The following is an 18429-nucleotide window of genomic DNA, read 5'->3' as shown; positions in this document are numbered from 1 at the left end:
TCCTGTGGTATGCATAATAATACAGTCCCACTCAAAGGCGATTAGTAGAATTTGTTTAATTTTGGAGAATAGGCTAGACTAATTATTTAGCAAAGACATCGTTAATCAGTTTTTATTAAAAAAATTCTGCCCTGTGTAATATGCGATATGCTATGTATTGTATAACGGCCCAATAATTATTTAAACAAAATAATTTGGGCTGGGCTCATATTGGCCTAGGCGTATGGATAAGCTCTAATATGCGGATGCGTGTTTTGAATTAATCATCACCTTAGAAAGCGCTGTCGACTTCGTTGTTAGGCTTTGAAACAACATCCACAGCCACCATTTTTCCACTCAGTTTCAACCTGTTGTTGAACTTATTTCTTCAAATTGACCAATCACAGTGAGGTGAGTGTTTTAAAAGCACAATACTATTTTGATAAGTGTTTGATGTGATTTTCAATTGCATTTGCATTGATGTCAGGGTGGTTAGAGAACGTGTTAAACTCATTCCATGGAGCGTCGAGTGTCTGCAGGTTTTCACATCTCCCTTGGACTTGATGAATTAAGGTCACTGATTAGTAAGGAACTCCCTTCACCTGGTTGTCGAGGTCTTAATTGAAAGGAAAAAACAAAAACCCACAGACACTAGGCTCTCTATGGAATGAGTTTGACACCCATGGGTTATATGGACATTAGAGTCCTGCGTGCCAGGCCGTTAGCGACCTGATGGTCGTTAGTGAGTTGGGTACTACTAAGCATGTCCAGAGTGCATAAGAGGAAATTACCCCTATTCAACAGTCAAGTGTAATTTTACTGCAGTCATGACTCATTACCGCCGGTGTGGTGGTAATACTGTCACTGCAACAGCCCTAGTCTCATCACAGGCTCTCGCTTCCATTTCCCCTGAAAACCAGAACATACGGTTCCCCGCAGAGGCTACCCCTGCATAAATGAACAACATAATTTCATTGTTTTCTGATTGGCTGTTTTACTCTGCCTCCAGATTTTGAGTTTTCTGAAGGAGACTGTGGCTCTGGTGGCGAGGCTGCTGGCAATTTATTCCCCATGAGGGCCTATAGAGTAGAAGGTAAGAGTCTTCTTCACATCAACTCAAGACTAATGAAACCAACCAATTTAAACATGCCAAAGCCACACTAATACCATTTAGTTACTAACACTGATCTCACCTCAGAGACCTTTCAGTTAGATAAATCAATTCCATTAATTCTATCCCTTCTGGTGTAGCTGGAATAGTGAACCCAGCCTTCATGGCAGAGATGGACCCCATGGACAACATGCAACAGATCCCACATGTAGCACTTCTTCCACAAACTTTGAACTCCTTTGACACCTAACCCTGGGTCCTGGTCGTGACCCCAGTTGCCAAAGAATCAAACATTGCACCTGCTCTTTGACAAAACATTTACTAGGGCATGTTTTCTTTGCTGTGCAGTTGTTTAATCATAGTTCTGTATCCCCAGACAAAACATTCCAGGTCCAGTAACCCTTTTGCTCTCCGAAAAAAGCTTTCAGTCTTGCCTGAGCTCTTCCCTCTTCTTAGTGTATGTTTGGTTGAAGGTTAGGTTTTTTAAAGTAAAAGGGAACTGTGCTGTATATAACTCCATCGTAACACATGAAGATCATCATGAGTCCAACACCAAATAAGAATGTTGGACATTTGACCTTGCCATCCAAATCCATGGTAAATTCTGACCCGGTTTACCTGACAAAACCAATCCCTCAAACAATCCAGTCTTTGACTGGCTTGCTCACATCCCATGTAGGCTGACAGTAAAAGAAAGTTCAGTCACACTTTATTTGGATAGTCCCATATAGATAATCTACGGCTGGTCATATTATTTACATTTTAGTCATTTAGCAGACGCTCTTATCCAGAGCAAGTTACAGAGTTACAGTGCATTCATCTTCAAAATGCTAGGAGGGACAAGCACATATCACACGCATAGCAAGTACATTGTTACTCAGTAAAGTAGGGTGGGTGTCAGAAGGGGGGAAGGAGAAAAGTATCTAAGTGCCATCTGCATAGCAATGATTTTTTTATATTACTAGGCAAGTCAGTTAAGAACAAATTCTTATTTTCAATGACGGCCTAGGAACAGTGGGTTAACTGCCTGTTCAGGGGCAGAACGACAGATTTGTACCTTGTCAGCTTAGGGATTTGAACTTGCAACCTTTCGGTTACTAGTCCAACACTCTAACCACTAGGCTACTTGCAATGATTCACTCAGCCACGGAGCAGGAGGGGCTGGGAGGAAAGGGGACAGTGTGAGTCATAAGATGCGGAAAGGGAGGAGGGTATGGCCGACGAGGCAGAATCAGGAGACAGGAGAGAGAAGGATTTAGCAGAAGGGAGAGATGGTAGAATAGAAGAGGAGAGAGTAGTGGGAGAGAGAGAGCGAAGACCATGACCATTTGGGTAGGGGCTGAATGGCTAGGTTTGGAGAAGAGTGAGACAGAAAAGGAAACAAAGAAGTGATCAGATACCTGGAGAGGGGGGGGTTGCAGTGAGATTAGTAGAAAAATGAGGTCAAGCATATTGCCTGTCTAGTGAGTGGGAGGGGACTGGGAATGGCTGAGGTCAAAAGAGGCAAGGAGGGGAAAGAAAGAAATCGAAGGCAGATGTCGGGGAGGTTGAAGTCGCCAAGTATGAAGAGCGGTGAGTCATCACCAGGAAAACACCATATCAAGGTGTCAAGCTCATTGAGGAACTCTCCAAGGGCACCTGCAGGGGATAGATGACAACAATGTTAAGCTTGAGTGGACAAGTGTCAGTATGGAATTCAAATGTGAACAGGTGAGAGAGGGAGAAAATAGAACATTTCCACTTAGGAGAAATGAGTATCCCTGTTCCACCACCGCGACGACCAGATGCTCTCAGACTTTGAGAGAAAACATAGTCAGATGAAGAGAGAGCAGCTGGAGTAGCAGTGTTCTCTGGGGTGATCCATGTCGAAAAGTCAACGGACTGAAGTGTATACCATAAGCTGAAATAAACTTGCCGTTCTTGACTGCAGATCGGCAGTTCCAAAAGCTGCCAGAGACCAGGAATTGCACATGGATTGCGCGCGCAAGGTACACTAAATTAGAATGATTGAAACCAAGGGGGAAAGTCTTTGAAGCCCACAGGGAGAGGAGTGGACAGGTATAGAAAACACAGTTTCCAAAGCCACAAAAGAGCAAAATGAGATTATCTGAAAATAACTAGGTAAGATATTGAAGTGAGAGTGTGGTGTGGGAGCCTTCCTATCTTTCCTTCCTCTAATAACTATGCAGAACAACAAGGCAGAACAGTCTTAGTTTTGAGACGAGACCACCACTGACACGACCACAGCTTACAGCTGCCACTGAGAAAACAGAGGAGATTGAACACACTATACTGTATGTTGATAAGTAACTGCTTGCTAAGGTTACAGTTAGGGTTAGGTTTGGAATAACTGTTAGGGTAAGGTTTAAGGTAAAGATTTGGGTTAGGATAAGGTTAGAGTTAGGGTTAGGTTTGGAATAACCGTTAGGGTAAGGTTAAGGTAAAGATTTGGGTTAGGATAAGGTTAGAGTTAGGGTTAGGTTTGGAATAACCGTTAGGGTAAGGGTTAAGGTAAAGATTTGGGTTAGGATAAGGTTGGAGTTAGGGTTAGGTTTGGAATAACCGTTAGGGTAAGGGTTAAGGTAAAGATTTGGGTTAGGATAAGGTTAGAGTTAGGGTTAGGTTTGGAATAACCGTTAGGGTAAGGGTTAAGGTAAAGATTTGGGTTAGGATAAGGTTAGAGTTAAGGTTAGGTTTGGAATAACCGTTAGGGTAAGGTTAAGGTAAAGATTTGGGTTAGGATAAGGTTAGAGTTAGGGTTAGGTTTGGAATTACCGTTAGGTAAGGGTTAAGGTAAAGATTTGGGTTAGGATAAGGTTAGAGTTAGGGTTAGGTTTGGAATTACCGTTAGGGTAAGGGTTAAGGTAAAGATTTGGGTTAGGATAAGGTTAGAGTTAGGGTTAGGTTTGGAATTACCGTTAGGGTAAGGGTTAAGGTAAAGATTTGGGTTAGGATAAGGTTAGAGTTAGGGTTAGGTTTGGAATTACCGTTAGGGTAAGGGTTAAGGTAAAGATTTGGGTTAGGATAAGGTTGGAGTTAGGGTTAGGTTTGGAATAACCGTTAGGGTAAGGGTTAAGGTAAAGATTTGGGTTAGGATAAGGTTAGAGTTAGGGTTAGGTTTGGAATAACCGTTAGGGTAAGGGTTAAGGTAAAGATTTGGGTTAGGATAAGGTTAGAGTTAGGGTTAGGTTTGGAATAACCGTTAGGGTAAGGGTTAAGGTAAAGATTTGGGTTAGGATAAGGTTAGAGTTAAGGTTAGGTTTGGAATAACCGTTAGGGTAAGGGTTAAGGTAAAGATTTGGGTTAGGATAAGGTTAGAGTTAGGGTTAGGTTTGGAATAACCGTTAGGGTAAGGGTTAAGGTAAAGATTTGGGTTATGATAAGGTTGGAGTTAGGGTTAGGTTTGGAATACCCGTTAAGGTAAAGATTTGGGTTAGGATAAGGTTAGAGCTAGGGTTAATGGATAGTTGAAATGTTGTTGATAGTTATTGAACATCTACTTAGGACAATCCAAATAAAGTGTTACCAAAAGTTTAACGACACACCATATTTAAGTTCATAGAATGAGACCAAACAAGCAAGTTTATTCAGACTGTCATTTTTGTGACCACCTCATGTCCTCACCCTTTAATGTGATCAAATTATGTAGATTTTTTTGATGATAAAGAATATAAAGCACTTTATATGACAGTAATTTATTGAGAGGATGACATAATCTAATGCAATTTTAACAATTGAAATGCTGTCAATCACTTTGTGTTTTTTTCCATTTGTTTGAGAGATTTGTAGCCATTTTTGGGGTCAAGATGTGGTTAGTGTTGAGAGATTGAATTTTACAGATGTAAATGTCACATGTATAGTAAAGAAATAACCTATTTATTCACCAATAAAGTTTATTGGTTACCTGTATCGTGTATCAGTCTGTTCAGCTTTGCATTAGACTAATCTAAGCAGACTATTGTTTCATGGGAGACATACAGTATCATTCAATAATTAACTTACAATGGTGTCACTCATCATAGCCAGGAGTTGTACCACAATGACTAGCTTGGTACTCTGTTACGGTAAACGTGTGAAAACTGTAAATCTATAGATTGTCAGTCGCAGTGGTAAATCAGGAAATCTTTTAGATTTACCAGTGAGACAGAATTCAGACATTTACCGGGGAATCTATAGATTTTCCATTTTTATACCTTTACTATAACATCTCATTGAGAGATGCCCTAACAATAGCCACTAGAATAAACCTGTTACACTCGCACCTCCCTCAAACTTACAGGTTAGCTGCAGTGAATAAACAATGATTTGAAATCTTATATTTGGCAATACACATCATGAATTAGTTCCTATGAATAAACAGATCTAAAATGTACAAGGGTCCAAGGAATGCGCAACAAAATACAGCAGCAGTTAATACTTTCATTTTGAACTTGAGGATCAGAACAAAAAAGTGACAGAGATGAACAGATGGTACTGAAACTGGCACAGATGTTGACCAACTTTCTAAGGGAAATCAGGCTCAGCAGAATGTCATTGGTATAATGCAGTAATGGTAACATGGGCCCTGGTCAAAAGTAGTAAACTATAAAGGGAATAGGTGTCACGCCCTGGCCATAGAGAGGCTTTTATTCTCTATTTTGGGTAGGCCAGGGTGTGACTAGGGTGGGCATTCTAGCTTCTTTATTTCTATGTTTTCTGTTTCTATATTTTGGCCAGGTATGGTTCTCAATCAGGGACAGCTGTCTATTTGTTGTCGCTGATTGGGAATCATACTTAGGCAGCCTTTTATCCTTTGTATTTTGTGGGTAATTGACTTTGTTAGTGGCACTATAGCCCTAGTAAGCTTTACGGTTGTTTCTTTGTTTCTTGTTTTGTTGGCGACATTTACATAAATAAAGGAAAATGTACTCTCACCACTCTGCACCTTGGTCCGGTCATTTCCACAACGATATCCGTGACAATAGGGTGCAATTTGGGATGCAGCCATTGGTCTACATAGAGGACCAGTCAGTCAATCCGCCTGGATAACATTTCAAGCCGCAATGTACAACTTACATCACTGTTAAAATCCTAAAACACACTGACTAGATTCACATTCATTTTCAACAACCCCTATTTCCATCATTTGCATTAGTGCTCATAGGGATAGAAAAGGGAAAGATATTTTGAGGATCCATAGGCAGGAATCCGCAGCGGGCCACCCATTAAGAAGTTAGAAAAAAACAAAACAATAATAATATACACTACCGTTCAAACGTATGGGGTCACTTAGAAATGTCCTTGTTTTTGAGAGAAAAGCACATTTTTCATCCATTAAAATAACATTGAATTGATCAGAAATACAGTGTAGACATTGCTAACGTTGGAAATTACTATTGTGGCTGGAAACGGTTGATTTTTAATGGAATATCTACATAGGCGTACAGAGGCCCATTAACAGCAACCATCACTCCTGTGTTCCAATGGCACATTGTGTTAGCTAATCCAAGTTTATAATTTTAAAAGGCTAATTGATAATTAGAAAACCCTTTTGCAATTATGTTAGCACAGCTGTAAACTGTTGTACTGATTAAAGAAGCAATAAAACTGGCCTTTAGACTATTTGAGGATCTGGAGCATCAGCATTTGTGGATTCAATTACAGGCTCAAAATGGCCAGAAACAAAGACCTTTCTTCTGAAACTCAACAGTCTATTCTTGTTCTGAGAAATGAAGGCTATTCCATGCGAGAAATGACCAAGAAACTGAAGATCCTGTACAACGCGGTGTACTACTCCCTTCACAGAACAACGTAAACTGGCCATAACCAGAATTGAAAGAGGAGTGGGAGGCCCGGTGCACAACTGAGCAAGAGGACAAAGACCATAGAGTGTCTAGTTTGAGAAACAGACGCCTCACAAGTCCTCAACTGGCAGCTTCATTAAGTAGTACCCGCAAAACACCAGTCTCAACGTCAACAGTGAAGAGGCAACTCTGGGATGCTGGCCTTCTAGGCAGAGTTGCAAAGAAAAAGCCATATCTCAGACTGGCCAATAAAAAGAAAAGATTAATGTGTGAAGATGTTTTACTTGCTAGTCTGTAAAGAGAATTAATCTTACATATGTCTTTCATTTTAGATTTGATGATATGTATTATTTTTGATTCTGAATGGATATGTTGTTATTAATATATAATTATTATTTAACTTGAAATGAAATACCCTATGAACATGTATGTATTACAGAGTATGTTTGTGGCAGGTGTACTAGCCTTGGGCCAGTAACCAAAGGGTTCGAATGCCCGAGCTGACGAGGTGAAAAATCTACAAATGTGCCCTTGAGCAAGACACTTAACCCTAATTGTTCCTGTAAGTCACTCTGGATAAGAGTGTCTGCGAAAATGTCAAAATGTGAGAAGAGATCGTGACCCTTTAGGTCAGAGTTTAGTCTGTAGCGTCATTCCAAACCAGTAAATCACCTCTGCGGCCAAGCTGACCAAGAGCTGCGGCTCCTCCTCCGATGCCTTTAAGCGCATCGACTCGTTCAGCATGCAGTCTTTGGACAGCCGCAGTGTCAGTGAAGTCAACTCTGACGATGAGATCCCAGGGAACCAGACGCTGGCGTCTGTCACCGCAGGACCCATGCCCTCACCTCCTGTCATAGTTGCGACCCCCGCACAGTACGGAAGGAGGAGAAACAGGAAGAGGAAGAATAGGAGGTGCTAACAGAAGCAATGAAGGACCAGTCTCTGGATAAGAATGAGATGGAGGAGAGTGGTTGCAGTGCCACGCCTGTTAATGGCGAGAAGCCTGAGGATGTAGAGGAACAGCAGCCCCCCCACCAATTACAGAGGAGAAGAGTGTCAACGTGTCAGATTCTAAGGCTTCAAAAGGTAATACAGCGGTCCTCACCATGACCTTTGCAACTTGAAACACCACTTTTTAAAAACAGTGTGTGTTGTGTCAATGTGCATGGGTTTGTGTGACTTTAAATACCAACTTATAGAGAGCAGAATCGTGGCACTGTTGGGCAGTCATGTTCATATACCAAAGTACAGTGCATTCGGAAAGTATTCAGTCCCCTTTCCTTTTTCTACATGTTACGTTACAGCCCTGGACCAAATTGGATTAAATAAAATAAAAAGAGCTGGCTGCCAGGCCATCGGGGGAGAAAGACCTTGGTCAGGGAGGCGACAAAGAACCTGATGGTCACTCAGACAGAGCTCCAGAATTCCTCTGTGGAGATGAGAGAACCTTCTAGAAGGACAACCATCTCTGCACCACTCCACCAATCAGGCCTTTATGGTAGAGTGGCCAGACGGAAGCCACTCCTCAGTAAAAGTCACATGACAGCCTGCTCAGAGTTTTTCTAAAGGACTCTCAGACCATGAGGAAGCAAGATGATCTAGTCTGATGAAACCAAGATTTAACACTGGCCTGAATGCCAAGTGTCACGTCTGGAGAAAACCTGTCACCATGGATCAAGATCAAGGGAAAGATTAATGAAGCAAAATAAAGAGAGATTCTTGATGAAAACCTACTCCAGAGAGCTCAGGACCTTCCAACAGGACAAAGACCCTATGCACACAGCCAAGACAACGCAAGAGTGGCTTGGGGACAAGACTGAATGTCCTTGAGTGGCCCTGCCAGAGCCCAGACTTGAACCCGATCTAACATCTTGAGAGACCTGACAATAGCTGTGTAGCGACGCTCCCCATCTAACCTGACAGTGCTTGAGAGGATTTGCATAGAAGAATGGGAGAAACCACCAAATACAGGTGTGCCAAGAGGACCCAAGAAGACTCAAGGCTGTAATCACTGCCAAAGGTGCTTCAACAACGTACTGAGTAAAGGGTCTGAACACTTATGTAAATGTAATATTTCATATTTTTTTTGTTTATACATAAAAAATAACATGTTTTTGCTTTGCCATTATGGGGTGTTGTGTGTAGTAGATTGCTGAGAAATCCATTTCAGAATAAGGCTGTAAAATAACAACGTGGAAAAAGTCAAGGGGTCTGAATACTTTCCCAATGCACTGTAAATGGTCCCTGTGGGGTTGCTCCACCTCAAAGCACAAGAAAGGATTTTGGTAACCATCTCAGATTGTTCATTAATTGTTCCTGTTGGAAACTGATTGGATTGGCATTCCTGCAAATCAATTTTGTTGAAATATAATTTGATAAATTTGAACCAAACTTATTGTTTCTAACAATGAGTTAGACACAAGGAATCTGACATTCATGGACCCCCCCCCCCCCCACGCTAATCCTACCCCAACAATGAGTACAAAGTATCAGTTCTCTACATTTGACAAAATCAACAAGTAGTATGGAGCTGTGGCTCAGAGTATTGTTTCTTCATCCTATGTAATGTATTCTCGGAATTTGAGGATGTTTTATTTTTCACTTGTTCAGATAAATTAGTAATTGAAGTTAGGTTTATGTCCCATCCTACGTCCTGATATTACCAGGTCCTGACCAGTAGATGGTGATGTTCCAGGTGATGTTAAATGGATAGGCCTAGTTCACCCCAATTACAAAATTACATTTGTTTCCATACCCTGTAAGCAGTTTATGGACAAGGTATGACAGCAATCCATGCTTTGGGTTTGTTGTCATCAATAAGAACAATCATTGAGTTACACAATACATTTTTACGGATGTAAATTATAATATACTATAGGTACTATTGCCTTGCATTGGATTTATGGTACAAATGCTAGAAAGTTAGTACTTGAAACAGTAGACAACAAAACCAAAGAATGGATTGCTTTCGTACCTTGTCCATTTAACTGTTTACAGGGTAAGGAAACCAATATGTGATTTTGTAATTTGGGTGAACAAGGCCTATCATTTAACATAATCTGGAACAGCACCATCTAGTGGTCAGATCCATATAATATCAGGATGTAGGATGGCCGATAAACCTAACAACTTCAAAGACTAATTTATCTGAACAGGGGGAAAAAACATCACCATATTCACTGAGAATACATTACATATGATGAAGAAACAATACTCAGCCGTGGCACCATACTACTTGTCAGACATAGATAACTGATAGTCTATACTCATTGTTGAGGTGGGATTGGTGTGAGGGTCAGTGTGTGTCTTTGAACCTTTTCTTTGGATTCGCCATGGCTTACACATTGTTAGGAAAAAGTTTGGTCCAAATGAAATGTTAGGTACTATATGTATTGAATATTATTATATGAATCCTTATCCTTTCAATTAAAGTGGACAATTAGCATTATTTTTTAGAGATAAAATTATATTTCAACAAAATAATGTTGCAGGAATGCTAATTGTAGCTGTTTCTAACTACAGACACGGAACAATCTGAGATGGGGGTCATGGCTTGCTGAAATGACATGATTGACCCTGTCGACACGAAGCATTCCCCAAACCATCATGCATTAAGCAATGTGCTCCTCTATTTGAAAAACATTCTTGCTGGAAACTGAAAATTAAGTTGTCCTTTGAAAGCAAGTCTAGAAACAAGGTACACTATCAGTTTTATTCATTCACTGAGTGCATTCCCTGGGAAATTCCTATGTGAACTTTTTTGTAGGTAATTGATGAGATGTCAAACTGCCTTGAGAAGAGGGAGTTTCAGCTGCTGACAATCAGCAAAGACAAGGCAAGGCTAGAGGAAGAGTGTGACAACCTTAAGCAGTGTGTATCAACATCTTGATATTGGGTAAAATCCAGGTTAGAAAATGCCATGTAAGAGCAGAAAGGAGCATTCTCTAAACGAAACAATGGAAATATACTGAACAAAAATATAAACATAACATGTAAAAGAAAGTGTTGGTCCCATGTTTCCAGAGCTGAAATTAAAGATCACAGTAATTCTCCATAAGCACAAATAGCCCTTTGCTCAAAATGTGTGCACAAATCTGTTTACATCCCTGTTAGTGAGCATTTCTTCTTTGTCATGATAATCCATCCACCTGACAGGTGTGGCGTATCACGAAGCTGATTAAACAGCATTATCATTACACAGGTGCACCCTGTGTAGGGACAATAAAAGGCCACTCTAAATTTTGCAGTTTTGTCACACAACATAATGCCACAGATGTCTCAAGTTTTGAGGGAGTGTGCAATTGGCATGCTGACTGCAGGAATGTCCACCAGATTTGTTGCCAGATAATTTAATGTTAATTTCTCTACCATAAGCCGCCTCCAGTGTTGTTTTGGAGAATTTATCAGTACGTTCAACCGGCCTCACAACCGCAGACCACGTGTAACCATGCCAGCCGAGGACATCCACATCCAGCTTCTTCACCTCTGGTATCATCTGAGACCAGCCACCCGAACAGCTGATGAAACTGGGTTTGCACAAACAAAGAATTTCAGCACAAGTTGTCAGAAAGGATCTCAGGAAAGCTCATCTGCATGCTTGTCGTCTTGGCCTGATTAGTTCGGCATCGTAACCGACTTCCGTATGCTCACATACTTCTCCAACATGGCCACTGGCATGTTGGAGAAGTATGCTCTTCACTGATGTTTTCCGGTTTCAAACGTACCGGACAGATTGCGTGTATGGCGTTGTGTGAGCAAGCAGTTTGCTGATGTCAACGTTGTGAACAGCGTGCTGCATGGTGGCGGACAACGAACCCAATTGCATTTTAGTTATGGCAATTTGAATGCACCGATACCGTGATGAGATCCTGAGGCCCATTGTCGTGCCATTCATCCGCCTCCATCACCTCATGTTTGCATGGCCTGCATACTCACCAGACATGTCACCCATTGAGCATGTTTGGGATGCTCTGGATCGACGTTTACGACAGCGTGTTCCAGATCCCGCCAATATCCAACAACTTTGCACAGCCTTTGAAGAAGAGTGGAACAACAGCAACAGTCTAATCAACTCTATGCGAAGGAGATGTGTTCCATGGCCCTGCACGAGGCAAGTAGTTGACAGACCAAATACTGTTTTTCAGATCCATGCCCCTACTTTTTAAAAAGATATCTGTGACCAACAGATGCGTATCTGTATTCCCAGTCATGTGAAATCTTTAGATTAGAGCCTAGTTATTTTATTTCCATTTTGTGTTTTATATATTTTTTTCCATTGCATGGTCTATATTAGAATAGCCTAAAGAAACGGCGAGTATATGTCCTCTTGGTTTTGTCAATGGGAGGGTTAGTATGGTGTTTGGATAAGGATGGTCCTTTGTGAGACTGAGGAGTCTCTGTGTGTGTCGCAGTGAGGTGATTGGTCTTAAGGAGGAGGGTTCCAGTGTTCAGTCTCTGAAGGAAGAGTTCACACAGAGCATCGCAGACACCGAGAGGAAAGCCCAGCTAGCATGCAAGGAGAGAGACATTGCCAAGAAGGTAAAAGAAGCTAAGAACTAACACACTGCCTAAGAACTCATTTAAGACCATTGTCATATATCTAACTGAACATTAGTGACAATGATAGTCACAATGCAAAAAAAGCCATCTTCAAGCATCGTCTCAAGTCTTTTTACTGTTATGTTTACTCCATAGGAGATTAAGGGGATGAGGGAAGAGCTGTCCACCAGACTATGGAGATCCTCAGAGAGAAGGAGAAGCAGATCCACGGACTGCTTGAGGAGGGTGAGAAGCTGTCCAAGCAGCAGCTGCAACACTCCAACATCATCAAGAAGTTGCGTGTGAAGGAGAGTGAGACTAAAATCTCCAAACAGAACAAGATGCTTAAATAGCAGGAGGAAGAGCTCAAACACCTACAGCAGGTCAGGGGAAATATATATATATTTTTTGAATTTGATAGAAAAGTCGCAATACTTTGCGGTCATCAGAAGTGTGTCCTGATCCTGAATGCCCATTAGTATCTAACTATGTCTGGCCGTGTGTGTGTGTGTCTCGAGATTTTTGATGGGAAGGAGGTGGTGGAGAAGCAGCACAGGGACAACATTAACAAGCTGAACATAGTGGTGGAGCGCCAGGAGAAGGACATGACCAATCTCCAGAATGACTCAGAGGAACACCAGGAAAACAATAAGAGCCTGCAGGCTGCCCTCGACAACTCCTACAAGTAAGAATACATACTTCACACAAATAATAACAACTCTACTTTTCCAACTCCTGCTTCAAATGTGCTTGTCATTTAGAAATCCCACAAAGACACAACATTCTGATGGGTAAAGATGGTCACAGAAGCACCAACTCATATTTCCAAGCCATATAGTGACATGGTGGGGTGTATGTGATCTCAGGGAACTGGCAGGGCTGCACGAAGCCAAGGCCAGCCATGCCAGCGAGGCCCAGGAAGCTGTTTTGAGCAGGGAAACCCAGGTCAAGGAGGAGCTGGCTCTGACCCTGGTAGAGGCCCACATGCAGCAGGATGCTTTGGTCAACCAGGTGGCTGATCTGCAGCTGGCTCTGCAGAGGGCTGAACAGCAGCAGGCCAGGAAAGAAGACTACCTAAGGGAGGAGATCACTAACCTGCAGCAGGTAGGAGACACTCACACAGGCCTGTTTTCCTCATTACTTCTTTGGAGATGACTGTAAGGCGCAGGCATGCTTGTGTGTTAGGGGTCAAAGGTTACACACTGATGTGTTTACCGGTGGTCTTTAGAGACTGCAGGGGGCGGAGACCAGGACCCAGGAGCTGAGTCAGAGTGTTACCTCAGCAACACAGCCCTTGCTCAGACAGATCAAAACCCTGCAGGCCTCGCTGGTTGGCCAGACGGCATCATGGGAGAAACTGGAGAAGAACATTTCAGATCGAGTAGGTGAGAACAGAACCTCTGAAGTCACAATTTACTTTAGTTTGTAACAAGAGCTTTCTATATCTTGTCAGGACCACAGATTGCTCCTATTTCTAGATGCAGGTTTAATTCCTTTAACCTCCCACCCTTTAACTCAACAGTGGAGGCACAGGCCCAGCTGGCTGTTGCTGTGGAAAATGAGCGCGCAGCAACTGAGGAGCTTCTGGCCATTAATGCCCAGCTGGTCTCACTGGAGTCCCAGAATTCCCTGCTTCGCCAGGAGAAAAGGCGTCTCCACTGTCAGCTGGACACAGAAAAGACCAGGCTGGAGAAACTGGAGGATGACAGCAGCAGGTACTGGAGGGCTTTTAACACAGGCTCGGTGAGACACAGTAGTAAGTTGCCTTCACTTAGTGCTTTCAGAAAGTATTCCTACCCCATGACTTTTTCCACGTTTTGTTGTGTTATTGCCTGAATTTAAAATGGATAAAAAAAATACAAAAAAATCACTTGCCTGCAGACAATACCCTATAATGTAAAATAGGAATTATGTTATGGGAATTGTTTTACACTTAATTGAAAAGCTGAAATGTCTTGAGTCAGTAAGTATTCTACCCCTTTGTTATGGAAAGCCTAAGTAAGTTCAGGAGTAAAAATCTTCTTAACAAGTCACAAAAATAAGGCGCATTGACTCACTGTGTTCAATAATAGCGTTTAACATGATTTTCGAATGACTACCACATCTCTGTACCCCACACATACAATTATCTGTAAGTTCACTCAGTTGTGCAGTGAATTTAAAACACAGATTCAACCACAAAGACCAGGGAGGTTTTCCAATGCTTCGCAAAGAAGGGCACCTTTTGGTATATAGGTCAAAATACAAAAAGCAGACATTGAAAATCCCTTCGAGCATGGTGAAGTTATTAATTAAACTGTGGTTGGGTGTATCAATACACCCAGTCACTGCAAAGATACAGGCCTCCTTCCTAACTTAGTTACCGGAGAGGAAGGAAACCGTTCGGGGATTTCACTGAGGCCAATGGTGACTTTAAAACGGTTGCAGTGGTCTAAAGTACTTAAGTAAAAATACTTGAAAGTATACTTTAGTAGTTTCTTGGGGTATCTGTACTTTATTATTTATATTTTTTACAACTTCTACTTTTACTGCATTCCTGAATAAAATTATATACTTTTTACTGCGTACATTTTCCCTGACACCCAGAAGTACTTGTTACATTTTGAATGCAGGAAAATTGTCAAATTCGAACATCCCTGTTCATCCCTACTGCCTCTTATCTGGCGGACTCACTTAACACAAATGCTTCAATTGTAAATGATGTCTGAGTGTTGGAGTGTGCCCATAGCTATCCGTAAAAAATCTAATTGTGCCATCTGGTTTGATTTATACTTGTGCTTTTGATACTTAAGTATATTTTAGCAATTACATTTACTTTGATACTTAAGTATATTTAAAACCAAATACTTTTAGACTTTTACTCAACTTGTATTTTATTGGGTGACTCACTTTTACTGGAGTCATTTTCTATTTCAGGTATCTTTTACTTTTACTCTAGTATGACAATTGGGTACTTTTTCCACCATTGAATGTCTGTGACAGGAGATAACTGAGGATGAATCATTAACATTGTAGTTTCTCCACAAAACTAATCTAATTGACAGAGTGAAAAGAAGGAAGCCTGTACAGAATAAAAATATTCAAAAAATGCATCCTGTTTGGCACAGGGCAAAAAAATGTGGCAAAGCAATGAACTTTTTTTTCTCCTGAATACCAAGTGATATGTTTGGAGCAAATCCAATACAACCCATTTCCGAGTACCACTCTCCATATTTTCAAGCATAATGGTGTCTGCATGATGTTATGGGTATGTTTGTAATTGTTAAGGACTGTGGAGTTTTTCCACGATAAAAAAAGAAACGGAATGGAGCTAAGCACAGGTGTCACCAGGCTGATGACACGCACCTCAGCACGCCCGCTCTGCAGCACTCTCAATGCCAGCACCTCTCTCCGGAATCTTGCGTCGAGCTCCTCACTCGACTCCCTGACTGGCTCATTGTGCCCCCCCCAAAAAGATTATTGGGGTTGCCTCTCGTCCTTGCTCTGTTGAGCTATCTCCTTGTATCGTTGCCGTTCCGCTTTCGCTGCCTCTATCTCCTCCCAAGGGTGGCGATACTCCCGGCCTGCGACCAGGGTCCTTTTCCATCCAGGATCTCCTCCCAAGTCCACTCCTCCTCTACACGCTGCTTGGTCCATTTTTGGTGGGATCTTCTGTCACGATTAGAGTATGAGTGAGACCAAGGCGCAGCATGGTATGCGTACATTCTCTTTTAATAAATGAAACACTTAATAAAAACAACAAAACCAACGAACGAAACGTGAAGCTATACAAAATTAGTGCAGACAGGCAACTAAACATAGTCAAGATCCCACAACACAAATGAGAAAAATATAAATATGATCCCCAATCAGAGACAACGATAAACAGCTGTCTCTGATTGGGAACCACTTCAGGCCAACATAGACATACAAAAACCCTAGACATACAAAAACTAGAGTACCCACACTTGTCACACCCTGGCCTAACCAAAATATATAGAAAAACAGATATCTAAGGTCAGGGCGTGACAACAGGCAAGTCTGCTTTCTACCAGACACTGGGGGATGAATTCACTTTTCAACAATAACCTAAAACACAAATCCAAATCTACACTGGAGTTGCTTACAAATAAGACCGTGAATGCTGATTGGCTGAGTTACAGTTTTGACTTAAATCTGCTTGAAAATGTACGATAACATTTGAAAATGGTTGTCTAGCAGTGATCAACAACCAACTTGACAGAGCTTGAAGAATTTTGAAAGCTCTTAGAGACTTAGCCAGAAAGACTCACAGCTGTAATCGGATTCTAACATGTATTGACTCAGGGATGTGAATGCTTATGTTAATTAGATGTTTCTGTATTTAATCTTCAATACATTTTCTAACATTTCTAAAAACATGTTTTCACTTTGTCATAATGGGGTATTCTGTGTAGATGGGTGAGATGTATTGAATCATTTTTGAATGTATGATGTTACGCAACAAAATGTGGAATAAGTCAAGGGGTATGAATACTTTCTGAAGGCTCTGTACATTGAGGTGGACCTAATGGCTATTCATTACAAAGCTTCGGAGACTTTCCATTAACGGGCCATTTCCTGTCATCCTTATGGTGTAGGGAGCATGTGGAGCTGGAGAATCTGAGGGGAGAGCACACTCGAACACAGGAGGCCAAGAAGGACAAGGCATGTTTCTTCCCCTGCCCAATTTATCCTGCAGTAACGGTTCAACACTTCTCACACATCCTCAGAGCCTGGTTCCTCTCTAGGTTTCTTCCTAGGTTGCCTTCCTTTCTATGGAGTTTTTCCTAGCCACCGTGCTTCTACATCTGCCTTGCTTGCTGTTTGGGGTTTAAAACTGGGTTTCTGTATACCACTTTGTGACATCTGCTGATGTAAAAAGGGATTTATAAATACAGTTAATTTAACCTCCTCTGTTCCTCCCGCCAGCTCCTCCTGACCAATCAGCTGGAGATGGAAAAAATGAAAGTGGAGCAAGAAAGGAAAAAACGCTACCAAGCACAAGAAACCCTCAAGGGAAAGGTAGATATCTATCGATTTCTGTTTTATATCAACAACCAACCTTGTGTGTCTGTTCTTAAATCAGTCTGTGTGGAGGGAAAATGACATGCTGTTTCTGTCATTAGGAGTGGAAGTCATTGGTTCAGTCTGTGGGTGAGCCCCCAGCCTCATCTACCCCCTCCCAGTCCCGTTCCAGCTCCATCAGTGCAGTAGACCACACAGGCCTGCACTCCTCTTCCTCCCAGGTACTCGCCACAGGCACACAATTTACCCTTTCACACCCAGCCAACCTCCATTTTTTTGCCCAGTATTAGGGATGGTTACCTCAGTAAAATGAATAGGGAACGTATAGCAAACGGACAAATCTGAGCTAATTTGCATATTTGGCTCGCTTGAGGTTGGATGGTTAACAAGAGAGACCTGTTTTGTATTTCATCAGGAGGACTCTCTGGATCAGTCGTTGGGGACGATGACCACGTCCATGTCTTTGAGTGGGACCAACTCGTATGAGGCGGCTCGGCTCAGTGGAGGCTCCAGCATCATAGAGAACCTGCAGTCCCAGCTGAAACTCAGAGGGAGAGAGCGCAGCTACAGGTACCAACTGCCTTCCTGACACTGCTTCTACTTTGCTTTGAGGACTACCACTGCAAGAGTGTCCTACATGCATTTCTTCAAATGCCCTCTAGTTTTCGATGAAGTGTCTGATTTTTAGATATTTCTTTCTGAAGGTTGTTGAAAAACTGCTTGCCAGGATCTTTTTTCCCTCTTTCTTTCCTCTTTCATTCTTTCCCTCTTTCGCTCTCTTGCCTGCCCCCTCAGCTGGAGATCTCTAGTCTGGAGAGGACTCGCTCTTCCATGGCGGAGGAGACGGTCAGATTGACCAATCAGAATGAGGGGATGGAGGACAGTGTGAAGGAGATCTCCACACTGAAAGTGCAACTTCAGATGAGGAGAGGATTCATTCATAGAAGTACCACTAAGACAGTTTAATCATATTAGGATAAATCGCTGTTGTGA

The 18429-nt window shown here is 41.9% G+C and overlaps 1 pseudogene; it reads left to right on the top strand.

The window, feature by feature from the left end:
- Nucleotides 1-806: 806 nt before the first annotated feature.
- On the top strand, nt 807-18402 carry LOC135541616 (TATA element modulatory factor-like; annotated as a pseudogene).
- Nucleotides 18403-18429: the final 27 nt, after the last annotated feature.

The sequence above is a fragment of the Oncorhynchus masou genome, chromosome 6 (assembly GCF_036934945.1).
Source record: "Oncorhynchus masou masou isolate Uvic2021 chromosome 6, UVic_Omas_1.1, whole genome shotgun sequence".
Lineage (NCBI taxonomy): Eukaryota > Metazoa > Chordata > Actinopteri > Salmoniformes > Salmonidae > Oncorhynchus > Oncorhynchus masou.
Note: the sequence above shows the minus strand (reverse complement) of the source record. Positions and strands in the feature narration are given on the sequence as shown.